Source organism: Pipistrellus kuhlii, unplaced genomic scaffold, assembly GCF_014108245.1.
Source record: "Pipistrellus kuhlii isolate mPipKuh1 unplaced genomic scaffold, mPipKuh1.p scaffold_m20_p_2, whole genome shotgun sequence".
NCBI lineage: Eukaryota > Metazoa > Chordata > Mammalia > Chiroptera > Vespertilionidae > Pipistrellus > Pipistrellus kuhlii.
The window spans coordinates 111,706,166-111,730,516 of NW_023425515.1; the positions used below are offsets into that span (position 1 = coordinate 111,706,166).

General features: G+C 43.8%; 1 long non-coding RNA gene across 1 annotated transcript; it reads right to left on the reverse strand.

Moving 5' to 3' along the window:
• Window positions 1-208: 208 nt before the first annotated feature.
• On the reverse strand, window positions 209-6,195 carry LOC123652672. Its single transcript, XR_006742127.1, has 3 exons — window positions 5,487-6,195; window positions 3,966-4,218; window positions 209-1,108 (listed from the first exon to the last, which is right to left on the reverse strand). It is a non-coding gene; the product is annotated as an uncharacterized LOC123652672 (long non-coding RNA).
• Window positions 6,196-24,351: the final 18,156 nt, after the last annotated feature.

Below are 24,351 nucleotides of genomic sequence, written 5' to 3' on the forward strand. Positions count from 1 at the left end.
TGTAAAAACCACCAGGGAGGTGGTTGAGTGGCACGGAGGCTACTGGAGACCCAGAGAGTTTCTTTTTGAGGGCAGCACATGGACTTACATGGCCCTGCTCCCTCTAAGCTCCAGCACTAGGGCAGTGGCATGGGAGGATCACGTGCGGTAACAAGTTCTGGGGACTAGGACATTGACATCTTTGTGACATTATGTAGCTTGCCACATCCCCACTCCCCCAGAGGCATGTTCCCCAAGCAAATGTCTTGCACATCTAATCCTGTCTTGGCACCTGCTTCTTGGAGAACCTGAACTGACCCCTGGGTCATTCACTGGTGCCCCTCAGATCCAGGCAGGCGGGGTCCTTGGGCTGGCCCCAGGCATCACCTGGTCCTGTGCTTTAGAGTGCCCTCTCCAAACTTTTCTTATCCTCCTCTGCCAGGCTGATGGTGCCACCGAGGTGGGGCTCCTGGGCCTGCCTGAAACTTAGGTGGATGGCAGTCCCCATTTCCTACTTCAGAACCCTCTCCAATTCTCCACCTCAGATGCTCTGAAGAGTTCTGAGACTTGTGCCTATGAGGCTGTCCTAGGGCACCCTTGTCAGGCGCCTTGTCAGAAGGGAAACCACCTGAGCTGAGCGCTCTAGCTCGCCTCCTAGGTATTTCCTCTGGGTTGGGCGAGATTGAACCATCAGGGTAGTACTCACAGGCTGACTCTCACTCACATCAGATACAGGATGGTTCAGTGCTCTCGGAAAACAACAGTCTATCCCAGACCCTTGGTTTGAGCAGCATTGGTGGCCCACACAACAGCTCTCCCTCCTCCATGCCCATGTCAGGCAATCTTCTGGGGGCTGTGGAAAAGCCTCTGAGGGTTTTCTCACCATCATTCTGCATTGCCAGTGCACCCTACCAATGCAGGTCCTCTCTTGATTCCAGTCACTGTGATGGTGCCATGCTCCCTGAGGCTCAGGCTCTGCTGGAGGAGGGATGGACCTTCCTTGCTGAATGGAACCCTCTGGTTGCTACACCCAGGGCTCCTGGCTGTCCTCCCATTGCTGGTGGTGTGTGAAGGCAGGGGTGGAGGCAGCATGCAAAGAGAACACATTCCAGGGGTATAGGATTAAAACCTAAAGGATTAAGATAACACACATTTGGAAAAATATGTTCTTCTACCTTTACCATATACTATAAAATTCACTTTTGCAAAGAAATAATTAATTTTCACATGAAAGCAATTTTTTTCACCACACATCGTTACAAAACATTTTCTCTTGTGATGAAAACTTAGAACTGGAATGGGGTGCTTATACAACACCGTGAATGTACTAAATGCCACTAAATGATTACTTTTAAATGATTAAATTTATGTTATGTGAATTTCCCCTCAATAATTTATTTTTTCAAAGTACAATATATATGCAGTATATATATATATGCAGTCAGGCTGGTGGGTGTGAATGAGAATAAAAATAATTAGGCCGGGGGGGAGGTGGAAGAGGGCCTGGTCCTGGTCCAGAGGTGGAATTTGCCCAGATCCTCCCAGTTCCTGAAGGTCTTTTCTGGGGGCCTAACCACAATCTGTGCACAGCACCAGCCACTCTGTCCTCCAGAGCCACGCATGGCAGCCGCTCTTCTCATCCTCCCTGGGCTCCTGCACTTATTTCCACAAAGACAGACCTGTTTGCAGAGAGACGCCAAGTCAAGTGGCAGAGTCAGGGAAAACAAAACCTGTGCGGCTGCTCCACCGAGGGCCAGCCAGGCGTCCTCAGCTTTCTGAGCATGACCTCCACTAGGCAATGCCACAGTGGGCCCCTGGGGCATCACAGAGGCTAACATCACTGCTCAGGCTGCTGGGTCAGCGAGGGCAAAGGGGAAAGCTGCCAGGCGGGAAGATGAGGCCTGTCAGTGGGGAAGTGATGAGGGGGCAGGAAGAGGGTGGCAGCCTGAGGAAGAAGCTACTTTAACTATAAGATGTTTTGTTTTTTTGAGAGAAGACAAACAACTGAAATATTTTTTTTAAATCCTTTGGTGAGGGAAACACTGACTGCACACGAAGAAATAGAGAAAGGCAGTGTGCCAGGGAGATGGGGTGGCAGAGGGGGGTGTGTCCAGATCTAGGGAGAAAAGTCAGCCAGGAAGCCAGGGGAGAGCTGGTGTGTGGGGAGGGAGTGTTTGAAGGTGGACAGGTGGGACATTCCAGGAAGCACAGAGCAGATGCCTTAATCTTCTAAGTGGGAAAGGAGGCAACATCAAAACTGACAGGAGGCTTCGGGGGTGGAGGCAGGGCTGAGAGGGGAGGCGGCCACAGAGGACCTAGAATAGGACGTCCTGGGTGAGTAACAGCAGCATTTGCCAAGCTTGCCTCATATGAAGAATTGAAGAATCCCTGGCGAGGAGTATCACAATGCACATTCCCCAGCTCCTCCCCTGGAGATGGAGTCGGTACACGGGATGGATAGGACCAAAATCTGCATGATGAGGACAGCCTGAGCATGTTCTTAACCCCAGGCAAGTTCAAAGGAACGGTGAGTTAAAGAACTGCTGAGCAGCCAGGAGAGGCTGGATAACGGGAAATTGAGGGGAATAATTCAGTATCCTTCTCACAGCAAAGCTCTGCTGCCCAATGCCCACTTAGAGAAAACCAGTGGTGGGGTTCAGCCATAACACTGGGATCTGAGCAAGAGAATGGAATCTACCCAGGAGGGTGAGGCCCATGCACTAGGCAGGGGTCTTTAGGGAGAGTGTGGTGGGAGGTCCAGGGCATGCAGGGCGGTATCTGTGAGCAGTCCAAATGCTTGCCCTTGGACCCACACTTGGCAGACACCAAAGTGAAAGCAAGAGAGAACTGACAGACTATGAGAGCAGGAGAAGTGGAGGGAGCAGGGTCAAGATCCTAAGGTCTGTGAGGGTGAGGAAACGGGAGGGGCTTACATAGGAGATGGGAATTTCAAAGTTAAACATCGGGGAGTTTATGTGTACGCGTCACTGCTCAGCTGGGAGAGACATATCCCCAGGTCACCGATTAGACCAGCACATCTTCCTGAGGCAGTGCTTTACACATGTATTTGGGGAGGAAATTATTTTTATATTATAATAAACACATTCCATCAATTCACATGAAATCATAAGATTTTTTCCAAAAAGACTTCAAAGGCTTTTCTCTTGGCTGCTACGGGCTGCACGCCCGGTTCGTGCTCCTCTGTGGTAGCAGAACTTGAAAGGAGCAGTTTGAGCAGCGCTGCTGAGCAATCTGCCCAGGAAAGCAGAGGCACCGAGACCGGCACTGAGAGCAGGACCTCTCAGCAGGGCCAGCTTTGACCCTGTAATTATTGGAACTTTATGACATTGCCAATAATTACATAGCCTTTTATATAAGTAAAAATTTACTTGATGTGACCAAACCTAAATCTCAGATTCACTTTGGAGGTCTCTGCCTCATCACTGTCGCCACCATATGGCCTCCAGGGGGCACTGCTCCTCCTTCTAAACTCTGTCCTCAAGACAAAGGCTGCTTCTTGACTTCCTAAAGCAGCACTAAGTCAGGCTTAGAACAAAAAGACTTTTAAAAGAAGTAACCATAGAAAGACACACTAATCTGGGCAGTAGAGCCCCTTGTCCCCACCTAGGTCCTAGGAGCTTGAGGCTTTCCTGGCCCTAACCAGTCCAACTGAATCAGAATTGGCATTTTAACAAGATTGCCCCAGGTGATCTGAGTGCCTACAATAATTAAGAAGCTCCGATCTAGTGGGCGAGATTTTGCTTATTGAACATCTGCCTTCCTAACCTCAGCAAGCTGGGTAACATCCTCCCCAGAATGCCCTTAGACACTCCACTCCTCAAAAATAGATAGAAGGCGTGGCCCTCTTGGTAACACCTCCCTGCCTATGGGTCCCCTTTTACTCTCAGGGTGTATTAGCTATCTACAGCTGTGGCGACAAATGACCCCCACACTTAATTTAAAACAACAAACATTTATTATCTCACAAGTCCTCTGGGCTAGAATCCTGGGCATGGCATGGCTGGGAAACTCTGACACAGGGTCTTCTCGCCAGGCTGCAGTGTCAGCAGCGGAGACAGGCTCCACTGCGGGCACTTCACTCTGGAGCTCACTCCTGTTAGGAACTCAGCCAGCCTCAAGTCCAGGCTGGCGACGGGTCAGTAACATTAAGCCTGTCACGTGGTCCTCTCCACAGCATTAATCACAACATAATAACTCGCTTCCTTCGGCACACGAGCTCTGGAAGGGGAGAGGGCACAGTAGAGAGAGATTGACAGGACATGCAAGACAGAAGTCACAGTCTTTTGTAACCAAACCTTGGAAATGACATTCCATCACTTTTTTTTCATGTGCTATTAGTTAGAAGCAAGTCACTAGGTCCAGCTCAGGCTGACGGGAGCGGATTACACAGGGTGTAAATACCAGGGATCTCCGGTATTGACAGTGGGGATCACTGGGAACAGTTAGCCGCCTCCCTCGGGTAATGATCTCACATCTAAGGGGCATGCCCCAACAGGGCAACGTATCAGACAGAACACAAGACAGTAACCTCCACTGTCGTACGTTAAGAATGAGAGACATCCAGTAATAGCAGGCTTATCCCCTTTTAATAGTAGCTTTCAGAGTGACTCCACAATAACATCACTTGGCGAACATTAAAAATACTAATGGGGGGAGGGGGAAGGGGGAGAGGAAGGGGAGATAAAAACACCAATGAGGGTCAATTGAATCAGAACCTCCAGGCATTGTTTTTGTTTTGTTTTTAGTTTTATTTTTAATTTCTGGGCTGATTTCATTAAAGAGCTGGGGTTGAGAATTACTGCTCAGATGAACAATTTCAAATGCTATAATGGCAGGGCCGGGGTGGAGGTCAGAGGGGACAAAAGAAGGTGTGGGCAAAGCAGATGGGATTTTGATGGGGACCTGCTGTGGAATATGGACAAGAAAAGTCAGCGGGGGGTGACAGGCCTTAAGGAGTATGTGCTCACCTCCTGAGAGGTGAGGAGGTAAGACAGACCAAAGAGAAATGGCTTTTACAGTTGCTACCTTAACAAACTGCCTTCCAGAGGTTAGGCTTGATGACTCTTGCAACAGTTAGGAAGAAAGGAAGGAAAAGAGGAGGGAGGCAGGGGGCGAAGGTAGAAAAAGAAACCTGTCCATTTAAAAAACTTGTCCTCAACTCCAGCTGGTGGCTTCCAGGAAATAAAAGTAGAAAATGAAGAAGACTGAACCAATAAAAGTGCCTTATAATTTTTTATCCTATGTCTATAGACGTACAGAAAGTCAGAAAGGAGAGGCCCTGTAGAGTACCTGGCCACCTTCCTTTGATGAATGAAGAAAACGAGGCACAGAGGGTCATGGGAAGGGGCATGGCATTGCTGGGATTAGAACTCACATCCTTGAACCTGAGCCCAGAGCTCAGATCGCAGGCTTCGCACATGCACCACATGGCTGGGCAGAGTGGGTTTCACTCTTCCCCTTCACACCAGCGTGAGAAGGAGACTTACTGAAGAATGGGCCGAAGGAGATAGCATGCCCTCTCTTATGGGGCACCATGTCGTTGGAGAGTGTCTGTCACAGGAATATCTCCCTGGGGTGAGCCCACAGGAGGTGGGTGGTTCTCCATTCGTTTACTCTGTTTGCTGGGAACAGTCACCGGGGTAATGATGATCTCGAGGTCTAGCAGGCTCCCTGCTTATTGGAGGGGAGGAGTCTAAGTCTGAGCCACAATCCAAGTCTGAGACAGGCCTTCACCGCTGTTTTGCCTGTGGCTTTGTCCACAATAAGACGGCCTTTCTCCATGCAGGTCCAACCTTCACCTCTCCTCCCCCGCCTCTCCCGCCTAATCCTAATCTTACCGGCTGTTCTCACCCTCAGGGACAGTCACTCCCCTCCTGTTGCCATGGCCACCAGCCTCACCCAGAGCATACCAGCCATGCTGCTCCCAGCCTCTGGCTGCCATCCAGGCAGATGCAGAGCAGTTGGGAAGAAAACAGCCTCCTCGGAAAGCGGGCCCAAGGCTACTTGGTGGGACTCTCCGCTGCCAGCTGAGTCTTCCCCTTCTGTCCCTATGGCTGCCGGCTGGCTGGGCAGCGATTGTTCATGTCTCTCCCTGCACCGGCTTCTGGGGAGCCTCTGACCCAAATCTCCGAGCGCTAAATAAGGCTGTTCCCAGGGCTCAGGAGCTTGGCTGGGTACCAAACACTGTAAACGGCACCAATTCCTCATCTCTGAAGTCTTCAAAGAGCGGTGAGAAACGCAGCCCAAGAGCTCTCCTGGAAAGAAAGAAGTCCGTGGCAGAGAAGCCAAAGCAGCACCGGAGGATTAGAGATGGACTCCTTTTAAAAAGAAACAGAGACAAACCCGCCGCGTGTACCCTGGCCTAAACAACAGCCGTCCCGGGGGTTTACGCTGGCCCAGGCTTATTTCACTGCCATTGCCACAGCGAGGCCAGGGGAGGACCCTGCAGAGCGTGCCAGCACTGCCAAGTGGCAGCTGTCTCTCGGGATGGACAACCTGCTTTATCCAGGTCCAGATTCTACTCAGCACCCTCTAAGGAGAACAGGCAGGCAGAGCACAGCACAGAAATGGAGAATGTTGCTGTCACTGTTCATCCCCTCTGCTCCGCCACTGGTACTCACAAATCAGGACCCGTTGGTCCCTGCCCCAGTGTCCAGCATGTGTCCACAGAGTTCCAGAGCATGGCCTGGCGGCAGGGAGCGAGGAGGGGTGTGTTCACAGATGTGACAAGAGATGGGGACAGGAGAGTATCTGCTGGCCAAACCACAGCAGTTCCAACCACCTTCTGCTGGCCAGGGCCATGGACCCCCCCAGGTCTCACTTTTGGCATTGATTTTCCTGCCCAGAGGGATTTTGTTGAAGGTCACGTGTCTTTGCTAAAAAGTTGATAAATAAAATTTTTTAAATAGAGCTGAGCTGCTTGGGGGAAGAATGTGCTTTATTCTTTTGTAGAAATAATTTAGGCCTGCCCAGTGTGGCTCAGTGGTTGAGCATTGACCTATGAACCAGGAGGCCATGGTTCAATTTCCCGTCAGGGTACATGCCTGGGTTTCAGACTCAATCCCCAATGTGGGGCATGCAGGAGGCAGCTGATCAATGATGCTCTCTCATCATTGATGTTTCTCTCTCTCTCTTTCTTTCTCTCTCCTTCTTCCTCTCTGAAATCAATATAAATATAAACATATATATTTTTTAAAGAGGTAATTTAGAAAATTACCTCTTTCCAGTGAGAAAGAATAGAATCATAAGTTACTAACTAGTGAAAAATTAATGAGAATGATGCCAAAATATGCTGTGGTCTTAATTTCTTCATAATTTTTAGTGCTTACTTAAAATAATTTTTTCAGCTTACTATTTAAGTTTTTTTTAAGTATAAACATTTTCATAAAGATGCATGATTTAATATTTAAGTTAAGTTATGTTTACCTCTATAGCTTGTAAAGCAAGCCTCAAGGACAAGCCTTAATATTCAGACCACATGACCATGACACAGTTCCCATCAAACCATCACTCCCACCAACTTAACAACATCCTCTGAAAGCAGGGTAAATAGATTCCAGGTCCGAAGATTGAAATGAATGTTCAAAGAATGGCAGCTGTCACTTCTCCCAGTAGAGGCAGCACAAACCCTGTACCTCTATTCCCATTCTCTTCCTCATCCCCTCCCCTCTGGGCACCCACCTAATCCCAATTTGTTCAAAATGACTCCTGATCTCACTGAAGGAATATTTAGATGACTAGAGGCTGAAGGGCCAGCAGGGAGAAGCCTAAATATGGCTGAACAAATCCGGCTGAAATATCTTCCGAAGTTGCTGGCACTCTGGAGACTTGCTATCTTTTGAAAGACAAGGACAGTTGGAAACTTCTTGTACCACCAAAGGTTAGCCCATTGTGCAGACAGGCACTTTCTCCCTCCCCAGCACATGGCTGTTAGCTCTCCATCACTCATACTCACATGCACAGTGCTTAGACTCGCCCAAATCCCCCGAGGGACAGCTGCTCCAAGGCCCAGCCTGACACCAAGCAGCTGGATGAGCAATGTTCTCCACTGCGAGCAGGAGGCGGGCTGAGCTGCCTGTGGGTGAATCATGCGAGTCTGTCTTGGAAGACAGATCAGGACCACTAGGGAACTCCACGGCATGAAGGCATGGAGGGAGATTTACTACTTTACAAGTAGATAGCAGAAAATCAAGGTGTTTGACTGAGTTTCAAATATTTGGAAGGCTCATATGTAACTAACTGGCAGCTGCTGACTTCCTGAGCCTTTAGAAAATAACCAGGGTAGCTCTGGCCACATGACCACATGACCATGACACAGTTCCTATCAAACCATTCAGTTGGCTGAATATCACCCCATGACCACTTCGAGAGCAGGTCAGGGTACATACCTAGGTTTCGGGTTCCATCCCCAGTAGGGTTTGCTTGTGGGAGGCAACTGATTGATGTTTCTCTCTCACATGAATGTTTCTCTCTTTCCCTCTCCCTTCCTCTCTTTCTAAAAATCAATAAAACATATTTTTTAAATCTTTATTTAAAAAAACAAACAAACAAAAAAACAGTGTATTAAGGCACAGATTTAGAGTTCAATAGATGTCAGTTCGGATGTAGCTCTGCCACTTACCAGCTGTGCTACCCTATGAGTCACTTACCCTCTTGGAGCATTCATCTCTGAAACACATTACACGCAAGCATGTCAAACTTGTGGCCTGAGGGCCACATGCCTCATTTATTTGGTCCATATTAGTCTTTGAGTTTGACATGCTTACATTACATCTTTTCCTGCTGTGTTGGTGTGAGGTTTTAATGAAAGAATTTGTGGGGTAGACAGGGGCAGTACCTGTTCAGAGTGGCTGACATATAATAAGTGCTCAATAAATCTGCTCTGAATGAGTGAATGTCTATTCTTTCAGTGTCTGCCATGGCATAGTTACTCAATGAGCACTGATTTTTATCCCTTTCCTTTCCCTGATAAGCAGTCACTAGAGAGCTGGTTCCAATAACCTCGAGACCAAGCCAAAAATACAGCTTCTCCGAGAGGCCTGGCCACCCCTGCCAGGTATGGGGGAGAGTCTGCTGACTAACTAGTTGGGAAGCTTTGCACAGTGATTACAGCTCCTTCTGAACATTAATTTTCTCCTTCTTTAAAATGAGAGAGCTGGACTGGATCCCTAGTGTAAACATTTTATAGCATCAAAACTTTCTTCACAAGGAATCTTATACAGAACCCCCAACTGAATAACATCACTCAGGGAGAGGATGAAGGCCCTCTCCTGGGTCTGCTCAGCTCCTCAGCCCACCTGCTTTTAGAAGTTGAATGGAAGGCACCCCCTGAGGAAATCTAAGGTTCCTTGGAGCTCAGTTAGAGAACCACTGGATTACACTCTAGGTCTCTAAGTGTGACACTTTGTGACTGAGTGTTTACAGGGTGACTTGTGCACAGGATTGAGCCTGACCAAATTAGCTCAAGGCTGATGTGTAACACATCTCAAAAAACAAACAAACAAACAAACAAAAAAAACACACAACCAAGACTCTCCTTCATGCCCAGCCCCTCAGAGCTGCTGCCTGGGTAAAAGTCACTTGGCAGGAAGTTCCTTTTAACTGGTTTCAGCTGGAGACTCAGCAGCAGCAACTCTTCAGCATTGGGGGAGAGAGGAGAAGACAGGGAAGTAATATGGGAAAATGTAATCTTACCCCAAAGAGAGTGTCAGGTGAACATAAACCAATTAGAGAAGACTGTAGAAACAGGACCTGCAATAAATTAGCCTGAGCCAATAAAGGGGTGGTAGGATGCGGGGAAAGAGCATTGGGCAGGAAATCAAAACACCTATTCCCAGGCCCACGTTAACTGCTGACCTTGAGCAAATCACACCTGTGTCTCAATTACTTCTTTGGTTTGGCAAGACCAGGTAACCTCTCTGGGACTTTTCCAGCCATTAACATCTGTGATTCTAAAAACTGCAGGTACTTAAGAATGTTGTTAACAATGGTGTCCAACTCTCAGTACTGTTATGCTTCACTTAACGAACAGATACATTCAGAGAAATGTGTCAGTAGGCAATTTCGATGCATGAACATCATAGAGGGCACTTACACAAGCCTAGATGATATTGCCTACTACACACCAAGGCTATAATGAATAGCCCATTGCTCCCAAGCTATAAGCTAGTACAGGATATTACTATACCGACCCTGTAGACAATTGTAACACAATAGTACATATTTGTGTATCGAAACATATCTAAACATAGAAAAGGTACAATATAAAAACAAAAGATAAAAATGGTATTCCTATATAGGGCACTTATCATGAATAAAGTTTGCAGGACTAGAAGTTGCTCTGGATGAGACAGTGAGTGAGTGAGTGGTGAGTAAATGTGAAAGCTTAGGACATTACTGTACACTACTGTAGACTTTATAAACACTGTACACTTAGGTTACAATAAATTTATAAAAAAATATTTTTCTTTTTCAATAATAACATAATATTTTTACTTTGAAACTTTAGTTTTTTTAAAAAAAAAACTTTTTTACTTTTTTTATTAACAAATAGCTTAAAAATAAATATACAGCTGTGCAAAAATATTTTTAGATCCTATTCTATCTTTAATTTTTTTTAACTTTTTAAACTTTTGTGTTAAAAATTAAGACACAAACACACACAATAGCCTAGGCCCGCACAAGACCAGGATCATCTCCCACCTCCACACCCTGTCCCAGTGGGAGGTGTTCGGGGCAGTACCACACAGGGAGCTGTCAGCTATGACAGCAGTGCCTTCCTCTGGAGCTGTTCCTGAAGGACCTGCCTGAGGCTCTTCTTGAGGAGGTGTCACTCCTTAAGAAATGTGTCCACGGTGGTTCGCTTGGTTTATTTCTTTTTGTCATCGTGGATTCGCTTGTAAACAGATGATGCACCATGAACGTTTCTATTAATGAAAACCTTTTGGTGTTGGGGTCCATAGGATCTTGTTAAGGTCTGCAAAAGTGTCTGCTAAGTCCTTCACTGTGAATTTTCTTTACAGTTCTTCTTTGCCCTCTCCTCCTTTCCTTCTCCTTCTTCTTCTTTGCCTGCAGTTTCCTTTTCTCTTGCCTCTTCTTTACTAGTTGCTGTGCATATCATTCCAGTTCCTACAGCTTCTCATTAGTCAGCTCCTCAGGTACCAACTCTAGGATCTACTCAATGTCATTCTCATCCATGCCCAGTTTAAAGTTGTTTGCTCTCTCAACCACCACTTTGTTGATTTTTACAACCTCCTCATCTTTTGCAAATCTTTTGAAGTCATGGACTAACCTTTTGAGTGTTACTCCTTGGTGACATCACCCCAAGCCCAAGCAAGGATATTGTGTCTTCCTCAGTTCTAGCAATAGCCTCAGCGAAGGTTCTCCTCAGGTAGTAGACCTTAAAAGCTGCTATAACTCCTTGATCCATTGGTTGGATCAAAAAGGTGGTATTTGGAGATAGTAACACAGCTTTATATATTGGGCCAAAGATCAAGGATAGAATGAAGACATTGAGGAGCATTAAAAAAAAAAAAAAAAAAAAAAAAAAAAAAAGCAAAATCTTGAATGGTATGTTATTCTCTAAACAGTATTTCTGCATTTCTCTGGCAGGCCAATTCAGAAGGGCATCTTGGTCCATGATTTTTTATTATCCCTATAGCACACTGACAGTGTGTGTTCATTGATATATTTAGAGACCCTGCAGTTCTCACTGTGACAGATCACAAGGGGTTTCCATCGGTAGTCTGAAACATTGCCCCAAGCAAGACTGTTATCCTGTCCTTAAAAGCCTTGAAACCTGGCATTGACTTGGCTTGGTTATGAATGAAAGTCCTTTTAGGCGTCTGTTTCCAGGCAAGGGAGGTTTCATCCATATTTATATTTGCTCTGGCAAGTAATTTTCCAACAATCAGTTTATCTACAGTCTTCATAAATTCTTCAGTTGCCTTTACATCAGCACTCAAGACTCGCCACTCACTTTCACATTATGTAATAAATAATGATTAAAGCAATGAATTCAACATTGTAGTTGGGTTCAATCTCTTCTTTCAACATCACAAACTTTTTGCTTTGGCCATAATTATTATAATGCTGAGAAGGATCAGCCGCTGTGACTAGACTGAAGACTAGGTCATTAGAAGTTTCTCCATGTCTGATATAGGCTCTTCTCAAAGTTTTTATTAGTCTCGTTGTCTTCACGGAAGCAGATCCTTTAACAGCTTCGGTCACTTTGTTTTCATTCTTCAGTGTCATAGCTGTGGACGTGCCAAACTGGAGAGCAATACCCGTCACTGATTTTCCACCTGTATAGTTTCTAATCACTTTTAATTTTGGTTCCAGGTCCATCAATCTATATGGCCTCTTCCGGCAGCCTTAGCAGTAGGTTTTGTATACTTACAGAACAAAACATGAGGTTAAATCAAGCATAAGATAAAATTATATAATCAAGAGACATAGACAAAAGAAGATATATGAGGCCAGTGGAATTGTCTAATTATCTTCAAGAATTTTCTACAGCTCTTCTGCTTAGCTAATGTTTTCTGAGATCACATTCTGAGAGTCTCAGATTAACTATTTTTTTACTATTATTTTGTTCACCTTTTAAACTGAATGATCCTAAAGTTGGAAGAGAGACAGTGAGACTCAGTGGGTTAACAACCCTGGTTAGGACTGGACTACTACTTCTTCAGGTCATCAGTGATTCTTACAAGGTAGTTATCTACCCAAAGAGGGCAGTACATGCACATGTACTCTTTATGGACTGCAAATGAGGAGGCTGTCATTGTTTGGAATAGCATTCCACCTGGAATCGGATTGCAGGTCCCGATTGCCAGCTCGATCCCTTTAGTGTTCTTTAGCATTCAAGTCCAAAAATCTTATCAGGCCTAAGTAGGTGGCCTCTAGTTTTATGTATCCACCTTCATCAATTGCATGGAATGAGACATTCAGCCAGGTAAGAAAAAGGGAGGTGAGGCAATCACTCATGAACAGAATGTACTCCTATACACAGTAGAATGATTTCAACAGCAAGTAGGAAAACACTCAATTCAAGCCAGATTTAAAAGCAACTTTTTGTCAACAGAAATTGAAAAATAAAAGAAATTATTTTCTTTTAAAGCAAGGGCATTTTTATTTCATATAATAAGAAGTCTGGCAAGTTTCAAGAGGATGAAAACCACGAATAGCAATGTCATCAGGAACTGAGTTCTTCCAGTTCGTGGCTCTGCCATCCTCCAGGTGTTGGTGTTGGCCTCAAATAATTCATCTCATCATTTCAAGACCCCTTGGCAGTCCTGATTTCACATGCAAATCTGCAGGGCTTGTTTCATGGGCCCTCAGTCTGTGCAGCCTCACAAGGCCCTGGGTTAGGAGAGGCTCTGCATTTGGTTTAATGTTTTGCTGTGACCATCTGAAATTCTTAATTTTATCTTTGAACGTGTGTTTTGTGAGTGAAGTTCTATAAGGCAGAAGAGCATGCACATGAGCAGAGAAGATATGCACAATATGTGTGTCCACTCTTCCCTGCTGCCCCATTCATGAGTAGTGTTCATGATGTCCCATGAGAATAGAACCCCTGCGGTGGGCTGTTTCTCTGTTTTCCATGTCCGTCACGGAAAACGACAGGTTCCTGAGTGGAGGAGCTGGGGATTAAGAAATTGGAGAAAGAAAGAAGAGACCATGGAGGCAGAAATAGATTCATCAAGCTGGGCGCTAGGTGGGTGCCATCTTTCTGATGAAGAGGCAGCAAGCGACCCCCCAAGCCACGCAGGTTTATTTATAGGGTCAAAGGAGCTTTCTTGCATTCTTAACTAGGCTCTAGTATTACTAGATTTACATATCTAGACCCGCTCCTGCTGACACCTGGACAAAGGTACTCTGCCAGTACCTTGGGCTCAGCTAACAATTTAAAGAATGTCCATATGCCTTCTCAGGCAGCCCTCTGCAAACTTCAGTGGAGCCACGGAGAGTTGGAACCCAGTGAGAACCAAAGCTGGTACAACGTAAGCGTTATAAGCCTGTTCTGAGTAAGTGGCAGCATCCACAACCCCTAAAGGCCATGCTTTCTGACAAACCAGAACTTGCTTTGAACACAAAAAGAAAACAATAGAGTTCTAAGAAATCACAAAAGACCAACAAACTCTACATTATTCTTTCTAACTTGTGTTACTTTCCGGTAATAGTCTCTTACTCTGAAACTGATGACATATAAGGAAAGACTAAGTGGTTGGCTATTATACCTGATGGACTGACTAATCCAGGAGAAAACCCAATAAAAACTCTACCCTGTAAGGCCAAAAGCCTCCAATTTCTTGCCTTGTTCCTAGCCCTTGTTTCTGTTGCCTTCTTTTAGCAGCAGTCAACCACCTAAGCTGTGTGCAACAGTTGAGTGCCCTGTGAACCTCTGCCCAGAACAGAGTGTCATCTTCCAGGAAGCTTTCCCATCGGGCCTCCAGCTGGTGGCACGCCCTCCTGTCCTCCTTTCCTAAGCAGTCACAGAACCCACTCTCCTTGATTTGGCTTTCACCACCCTAAAGCAGCAGCTCTCCAACTTCTTCAGTCCTCCCAAACCCATTTTTGGAAGGAAACAAGGATTATCTGCCTCAGAGCTGGGAAGAAGACTTATTTTTCACTGTATTCTTTTTAAATATTTAAATTACATAGATTCTGTATTAAAAGGATCTAATATGTAAATATTTTTTTAAATCACCTAGAATTTAAGGAAATTAAATTAACTTGAAGAAATTAAACAGAAACAACAACATCAACTCCTGAACACAGACAACAGTATGGTGATTACCAGAAGGAAGAGAGAGTAGGGGCAGGTAGAAGATTAAAGGGGGATAAATGGTGAGGTAAGGAGACCAGGGTTGGGATGGTGTGCACACAATGCAATTGTACATTGAAACATATGTGATTTTATTAACCAATGCAACCCCAATAAATTCAATAAAAATAAATGAAACTTTTAAAATAACCTTACTTGTTTCTGAAAACAAAACACTCAAACCTTTTTCATAAAAATTGAAAAAGAAAATTTAGCATCTGGAGTTACACTAATAAAATATATCCCAAGTGAGCTATAGTTCATCCCAGAAAGAAGTATCCATCAGTGCAAAAAAAAAGGACGTCTCAAAATAGTGTCAGAGACCAGTCACTATTTCTTTCCCTCTGGTCCCCATGGGCCCCACTGTGAAAACAAGCACCCCAGGCTTTCCTCTGCCCCTTCCACTCTCACAGGACCAGCCCCCCTCCCACACCCATCCCTGGATCTCACCCCTGTCAGCCTTCCTGCTTGCCTGACCTCCTCCTCTTTCAGCAGAAGAGAGGAAGCTGGTCACAGGGTAGCACATGCTGGGAGTGGAAGGCAATGTAGTGGTTTCTTCTTCCTTATTCCATCATAGTTTCTTGTGCTTGAGCACTCTCTAAACCACATGTGTCAAACACAAGGCCCGCGGGCCAAATCCGTCCCGCCAGGCCTTGCAATGTGGCCCACACCGCGCTGTCATCACTGCACTCTGCTGCGTTTCCATCACAATGACAGTTTATGACTGTTCAGTAAACCATTCGGCCCGAGATTTAGGCTGGATTTTAGATTTTGGCCCCTTCTCTGATTGAGTTCGACACCAGGTGCATGAACTTGTTGGAGAATAAAAACTGTGGAACCAGAGGATGCTCTGTTCCCCTCCCCAGGGGTACTCCCAAAGACAGGAAGCAAGTGTGCTTGGGGATCCAAGCCCTGCGCCCCAGGGCCCTGTGCCCCCAGCAATCTCTTTCAACACAATTCCTAACTTCCTAGAGTCATCTTTCATGTAGATTTGCCCAAGACTGACTTTTGTCCAAAACAAAGTAGAAAGACAACTTCTGTTTCTATTTCCACATCACCACTCAAAAAATTTGAAGATAAAATACTGCTGTAAGAATCAACCTCCATCACTAACACCAAGTGAGTGATTTCTTTTTATTTCTCCAATAAGATTGGAAAGTGTTGTAGAAGCATGTTGCCCATATCAGGGCACTGCTGACAATTTTGGTATGACGATCCTTTGTGGTGGACCATTGTGGGCCTTGAGGGATGTTTAGCAGCATCCCTGGTCTCTACCCACTAGGGATGAGGTGACAGCCAAAAGTGTCTTTAGATATTGCCAGGTGTTTTCTGAGGGGCAAATGCCCCCAGTGCAGAACCAATGGTCTATGGGAAACTGGATTATTGGGTTATCACTAGACAACACACTTTAAAAAATGTTCACAATTATTTTTGGCTTTCCTGTCAAGTACTATGGGGAAGTGAGAGAGTCCGAGGCATCCCTTCACACTGGCTCCTGCTCCACCATGACCTGCCAAGCCACCACCGTGACCAGAACCCAGAAGAGCATACAAGGTGACTGCTGGACCACCCTGCCCTGCAGCCCATGTCCTGTGCCTGGAGTGCTGGGGGGACAACTGTGGTCCTTCTCAAAAGAGTCTCCACCCCTAGTGGCTCTTAGCACCCTGCTCTGGAGTCAGAAGCAGGCTCAACTTCAGGTGAAACAAGTGTGTGTGTGTGTGTGTGTGCGTGTGCATTTGTGTGTGCCTGTGCATGTGCATGTGTTTCATTTTTATTCTTCTCAAAAAGTGGACAAACAATACATACAAATTGATTATAAAAACCTAACAACGCTGAGTGAAAATATATCCATCTTTAGGGAATGGTTCGCTCCATCTTACTCCTTTCCCCTTGAGTGATAACCACTTATTACTTTGTTGCAATTTTTCTGGACCCTTTATCAAGCATTTACATAGATCGGGAGATGATTAAGATTGTTTTGTCTTTTAATGTAATTATAGGCTTTTACTGTGACCTCTTTTTAAAGTATTCATATGTGACTCATTCTTTTTTGTTTTTAAATTTATATCAATTTTATTGAGCTATAGTTGACATTCAATAAAATGCTCCTATTTGACAAATATATACCTGTGTAACTATCATCACAATCAAGGTATAAAACATTTCAATCACCTCAAAATGCACCTGTAAGTCTCCTTACCAGCCAGTCTTCATGCTCAGCAACCACCAACCTGTTTTCTATCATCATAGATTAGGTTTGTCTTTTCAAGTGTTTGTATAAACAAAATTCTGCAATATGTGTGTCTGGCATCTTCTTTGCAGAATAATGCCTTTGCAATTCACTCATAGTGGTTGTATATTTCAGCAGTTTTTTTCTTTTTATTGTGAAATAGTGACTCGTTGCATAGATATACACACCTTGTTTATTCATTCACCCACTGATAGACAATTGGGTTGATTCCAGCTTGAAGCTGCTATAAATAATGTTTTGAACATTAGTGGTCAAGTCCTTATGTGGAAATTTTCTTATTTCTCATGGAGAAAATGAATCTCTCTGAGATAAATGCTAGTTCTTATGGTAAGTATATATTTAATTTTATAAAAAATGTCAGACCACTTTGAAAGGTGGCTGTACTAGTTTACAGCAGTCCTCCTTTATCCCTGGGAGATATTTTACAAGACCCCTAGTGGACACCTGCAACTACAAATAATACCAAACCCAAATATACTATGTTTTTTCTAGGTATGCAGATTTGTAATAAAGTTGAATTTATACATTAAGCACAGTAAGAGATTAACAACAATCTATACTAATAAAAGTGTAAATATGCTAATTAGACTGGACAGCCAAACGACCTTCTGGACCACCTTTCAGACAAAGCCAGGGCTGCGAGGGCCCAGCCCCTTGCATGAATCTTTTGCATGGGGCCTCTACTAATTAATAATAAAATAGAACAGCCCTGGTGAGTTTTGCTCAGTGGATAGAGCATCAGCCCAATGATTAAAGGGTCTTGGATTTGATTCCTGGTCAAAGGTACATACCTTGATTGCAAGTTTAATCCTGGCCTTGTTACAAGCAGGAGTCAACCAAGAAACAGGAATTTTGGGTGAAAAAGACAGGTTTCAAGAAATTTTAGAGGACCATGGAAGAAGCACAGGGTGGCTGAGCAGCAGAATGTATATTTCCATAGAATAAGGAAGCTAAAAAGCTGCAACAGGCATATTTTTATAGAATGAGGGAGCTAGAAACAGCAAAGGTCTATATTCACAAAATAAAGGGAAGGAAGCCCTTCATCCAGAAATAAAAGAAAGCCCAAAGGGAATAGGAAAACAATGAGCGGAGGAAAACCCTCACATGTCTCATGCGAGGTTTGACCTTTGAGTTCAGAAGTTACTATAGTAACTAGTCTCAGAAGGGATATCAAGGCACAAATATCTGCAGCTTTATAAACCATGGAAAGGGGAACTCTGTGGGAGAAATCCCCTTCCAAGTGGGAGTCTGTGCTGTGAGATTCTTTCACCTTCCCCACATAAGAATCTGTACTTATTCTTCAATAAATTCCCACCTTTGCCCTAATTGGTTTGGCTCAGGGGATAGAGCGTTGGACTGCAGACTGAAGGGTCCCAGGTTCATTTCTGGTCAAGAGCATGTACCTTGGTTGCGGGCACATCCCCAGTGTGAGGTATGCAGGAGGCAGCTGGTTGATGTTTCTAACTCTCTATCCCTCTCCCTTCCTCTCTGTAAGAAATCAATAAAATATCTTTAAAATAAATAAATAAATAAAATCCCACCTTGGCTATACCACCTTCTGTCTGTGGATTCATTCTTTTACTCAGGGGGACAAAGAATCTTTTGGACAAAAAATGCCTACCTCATAGGGTGTTGTGATGATTAAATGAGATAACACATATCTATTCCTTAAAATAGTGTCTGACCCATAGGAATTTTGGTGTTTCTCATTAAATTTCACAATAAATTATAATTTCTCATGTGAAAAATGAAAAACAAACAAGTAAGGGATTTACTTTATTCAGATTATTGCACTAGAGAGAGCATGCCAGATTTCAAGATCTGAGTGTCTCAGCAATGTTTTGTCTAGATGTTTATAGGGAGGAGTAGACAAGTCATAGATGGGTGATTTTTTAGTTATGACATTTTTATAATCAGGGGTTCTGTCAGCCAGGTGAACAAGAAATGTCTGTGTGTCTATCTAGTTTTGATGGGCAAATAGTACAACTAATCATCTGGGAAATAAAGAATATGAATGTGGAGGGTCCGTGTCTGATGTTGTCACAGGCAAACAAGAGGGTCACTTGTGAGTTTAATGGAGGTCAGAAAAATCAGTGGGCAGTGGGTTATGGGGAAGGGCTGTTTTTTGCAATAAGATGTTTCCCAGAACACAAAAGGGCAAGAGATTTTGGAGAACAAAAGGTTAGGATGATTTGCCTTCACTGTTTTCTAGACACAGAAGGTTCAGGGAAATTTCAATGTGGTCAGTCCCTCCTCTTGTTCAACACAAACATAACAACTATGTACGGAAATGAGGCACCGGGGAATGGCCAGTTGTGCCTCACTTGTTAGTCCAGATTTGATTGCCGTGTATAACGTTGTCAACTCAGATTCAGCCTCTGTGTACAAATTCAGTTGGAAATAGAGTTGTTCTCTGGACTGCTTAGTACACGGTTGAATCATTTGTCAAATCAATGGCTGCATAGTAGCATTTACAACTCTGCACAGGATGATGCCCAACACCTGGGATGTCATTTGCCTATTAAGTGAGTCTTGAGAAAGCAATCTGCTTCATGTTGTCATTTCCTTTGGGAGCTCTCGGAGAGTCTCATTTAAGGTTTCTCTCTGGAAGGAATTTATGTTCAGAGTAAAGCTTGTAACTTTTTAAAAGGTAATCAAGAACCCAACCTTGTACTCCTTGTAGTTTTGCAGCAATATGGCTATTCAAAGGACAGTATAAGGTTCCATCCTCCTGTCCTGTGTTAGAATTGGTCTTCAGTGCTATCTTTCCACAAAACTAAGTCTCTAAACAGAATATCATGTAAGGGATGTGGCGGGATGTCTGGGGGACAGGCAGATGTGACCTGTTGTTTATAAGTATGAGAGTATTTTACAAGACCTTAGCAGTATTTAAAGACATTGGATTGTATTAGACTAGGGTCTCCTAAGGTCTGGGAGGAGCAAGGGTAAGAGCATGCCAATGATTTCACAAAGGGGGTAGCAATGTTGACTGGAGGGGGAGGAGTGAAGAATCATCAGAGCTAAAGATAATACTTTGGGCCAAGGCAAGTTGAGTTTCTCAGTGAGCTTAACAAATTTGAATTTAAGAGCACCATTGGCTCATTCTACTTTACTAGAGGACTGAAAGTGATAAGGTCAATGCAAGGAAGTATTTATTGAGTATTCTGAATAACCTTAGCAGTAAAGTAGGTACCTCTATCACTAGAGAACAACAAAATTCCCAAGTAGCAAAACCTCTTTCTAGCACCAGCTTAGCTACAGTGGTGGCATGTAACCAGGAAACACCTTCTAACCACCTTTAAATACACACAGACTAAGCTTAGGACATATTCATGATCATGAAATTTTGGAAGTCAGAGAAAATTCACTTGCCAATGGAGATAAGGACAGAGGAAATTGGCCACTATCCTTGTCACACCTTTACATTTTCACCACGACTGTGTTTCTGACACACAGGGCATGCTGAGATTACCTGCTCACTATAAGGGCCAAAACATTCCCACCAATAGGTGTGAGGACTTCAAAATTTTCTTTGCCTTGATGTGTGACCCTATGTGGGCTTTAGACTAAATTTCAGGTGAGGGACCAAAGACACCAAGTGAGCAATTATCTGGGTGTCTCCAAAGCTCATCTTAGAGAACAAAATATTCAGCCTATGTGCAATTCATTTTATCAGACTCAGGTGTTAGCAGTTGATATGCCCTAAGTTTCTTAAAATCTCTATTTCTAAAGGAGGTTGAACAATGGGAATTATGCAGGTGATCAAGGAAGAGTTTTCTTGGAAAGCAGCTATCATAGCATATTTCTCAGGCAAGGAATTTGCTTTAGATGTGAAGGTCTGACTATTGTGAAGAATACTTCATTTTTTGAGTAAAGCCTCTCAGAGGCTAACAGTTTGGGTTCCATTTTTTGATGGGTGTCCCTCTAGCTGCTGTAAAACCTCTATGTTAAGTCATCTTTCTTATTTTGTGCTACTTTGAAAGCTCAGGTGAGAGCTACAAGTTTGGCCACTTGAGTAAAATTAACCTCAAGTGTGAGTTGGAAATCAATGGATTGTTGAAAATTTACCATTTGTATTCCTGAAGTAAAACACTTCACAAATAAGGAAACATGGGGATCTTGGAGAGTTTCAGTAAAGTCGGTGTGCAGAAGGGTGAGAGACTGTGATGGTGATACAGCTGTGAGGATGTCCCTCTGAAGTAGGGGGAGAAGAGTAGCCAGCTTAAAGTTTTAAGAGCAGTGGATAATGATGCATGATGGAGGCAGTGGTAGGATTTTGTGAGAGATGAGCCTGGGTGTGAAAAGGTGTTTAGTGTTCTCTGTCAGTAATAGGGTCTAAACTGTCTTGGTAATGTAAAGGTTGAGTGAATGCCTCACAGCTAAATCAGCAGTAGTCTGGATTAAATGGGGAATTTGGGGAAGTAGAATTCCTGAGACACTGGGTCTAACGTGAGGCAAAAGTACCTAATAGGACTTTAGCTTCCCTTGTATTTTGGGGTGAGAACATCCTAAGCATGCCCTTCCTTTTTGTTTAAGAAAGGGGAAAATAATAGAGTTCAAAACAGGGAATCCAAAGGAAGGAGAAGAGGATAGAGAGGGTGTACTGCTTTGAAATACAGATATGACAGTCCTGATTAAGGGGTTTCATAACAATCTCTTAAGCCATGGCACTAAGGGAGAGGTTATGATAGAAAAGTTAAGGGTCTAATTCCTATAATAGTCACCTAATTCTAGAAACCCTCTGAGTTACCTTTTTATCTCAGGGAAAGAGAAATTGATGACAGTGTAAATTCATTGAGGATAAAGTCTTTCCTTTAGAGGAGAAATTCCTTAGGTAATACATTTGAGGACTGAGTCTTGCATTTTGTCTCTAGAGACCTTATTTCCCATGTGGACAAGAGCTTGGAGTAAATAATGGGTAATGATAAAAGAGCTGTCAAAATAGGGAGGGTGAACAGAGAAAAATGTCACCAACATGCTGAATAACAACAGAGTGTAGGAGCGGGTTAAATCTCTCAGGCCCGTATTCAGGGTCCTAGAGAAGTAAGGTGGGTCCTCAGTAAGGTGAGATGTGATGGTCCACATGTATGACTGAATTTATATGTGAAGTCAAAAGGATATTGGGAGTCAGGGTTGAAAAATATTCTGGAAGAAGCAGCACATAAGTCGAGGACTAAGAGGCAAATGCTGTTGGGTGGACAGAGGCCAGAATGTTGTCGGGGTTTTTCAGAACTAAAGGAAAACTGGTGATTGAATATTTTGTTGATTGCTCTCAAGTCTTGGATTAGCTGGTTTCCCATTGGCTTCTTTACAGGGAGGATGGGAGTTTTACAGGAACTAGATGTGGGACTAAGACTCCCTTGTCAAGGAGGCCTTGAATTATAGGTTGAAGACCTTAGAGGATTCTTGCTTTAGAGGACATTGTGGGAGTGTTGGGAGTGTACAGAAGGTTCTATTTCTACTCTGAGAGGGTCAGCCTTCCAGATTTGATCTGTGTCAGTGCAGTAAGCAAGTCCAAGGGAGTCAAGTAATTAGCCTGTACTTGAGGGTTTAAAGGAGGCTCAGGCATTTTGTCATCAGCAAGAAAAATCTGAGGGTAAATAGAGCCATGAAAACAAAGGTGTGAGATGGGGAGCCAAGAATCTCAAGGATGAGACTCTTAGGGAAGCAAAGTTTTCAGTTAGAAAGTAACTCTCTTTCTAGAAGGTTGGCCAGGTAGTGGAACTAAATTGAAAACTATGCTAGGTAGTGAGGGATCCTAGTGAGTGACAGAGAGGTTCAGGTAAAGGTAGTCACGTGGATGACAGTCACGTCCTCCAGAGAGATGGCTGTGTGCAGGGAAGGTGTTGGGAAATAAGAGGTATTGGTGGTGGGGTATGTTGCCCAGAGTCCACTAGGAAAGGGGGTGGGAGTGCCCATTCATGGGAATGATTGTCTCCTCTGGCAAGTTAGTGTGGACACGGGGGGAGGGCCTTTCAGTGAAAGTCATCAGGAAGATAGATTTTTGGACTCTTGTTCTCTTTTACATTATAAAACCAGGCAATATCCTTTTATTGATGGTATCTGCAGTGTCTATCTTTGGGGAGTTTTGGAGGAAGCAAATTGCCTTGGCCTGCTTCCTTATATATATCAGCTAAGATATAAAGCCTTCAGTCCACATTAGGTTGATTTGATGTTTCCAGCAATGGAGTCTTCATGGTGTTGAGCTAGTGTACATGTTTCGAGAGAGGAACATTTTTTCTATTTATATTGTGGTTTTAGATGATAATCTCTAACTTTTGATCATAGGCTATTTACAAAATTACTAGCAAAGGCAGACTGGTTCAGTTGTCAAGAGCAAACCGAAGTATCCTTTCCAACATTCTCTAGTCTATGTTTATAGTTAGAGGCGAGGTCATCTTTTTGTCACCTGCAATCTTGCATCTTTGACCTACCCATTTTTGAGGAAATATAATGGGAACAGATTCTAAAGTTTATCCCCAATGATTTTAGCTTATAAGCCTCAGGGAAATTTAGGTGCCAAAAAGGCCACTGCAGTTGTAAGTTGTCCTCAGTAAAACTCTGCCATTTATTGAGGTCATGAACTGAATTGTCACCCTAGTGCAGAAACATTCAGCAGGTCCTTGAATAACATCCTTTCGTTCAACATCCTGGGGATGATGATGTGAGAAAAAATAGTGCTTCCCATCCAGATCCACTGCCTGTGGAGGGTGCTTGTTCTCCATAACATGGGTTTTCTCCAGGGACTTCAGTTTCCTTCCACATCCCACAGAAGTGGGAGTTAGCAAATTGGCTTGTCTACAGTGTCCCAATCAGAGGGCGTATGTGCAAGTGGCCCTGAGATGGAAGGGTGGGTTTCCACTTGCAAGCTGAGCTGCCAGAATAGGCTCCAGACACCTGCAACCCTAAATTGAAGTAAGCAGGCTGGAAAAAGAAAAAATAAACAAACACCTTTTTACTTGTTTTTATCCACCTTTCTTAAATGGACATATACTTTACATTTATTTCAATGTTTAATATTAGGAGCATTTTGAATCTTTATTTAGAAATTTGGTGATTTTTGTGACTAGAAATATGTGATTGAAACTTAACTCTTATTGATGTCAATTAGCCAATGGCAAAATTGGTTTTGTTATACAAAGTATACATTATTTCAATTAAAGTCAGTAACCAAGGATGTTAAGTGAGGGCTTACTGTAATCAGAATGGATTTCCAAAGAGGATAAAGGGGAGGAAAAACCATTTTTCCTCTACCCTTCTAGGTTCTTGGCTGAGA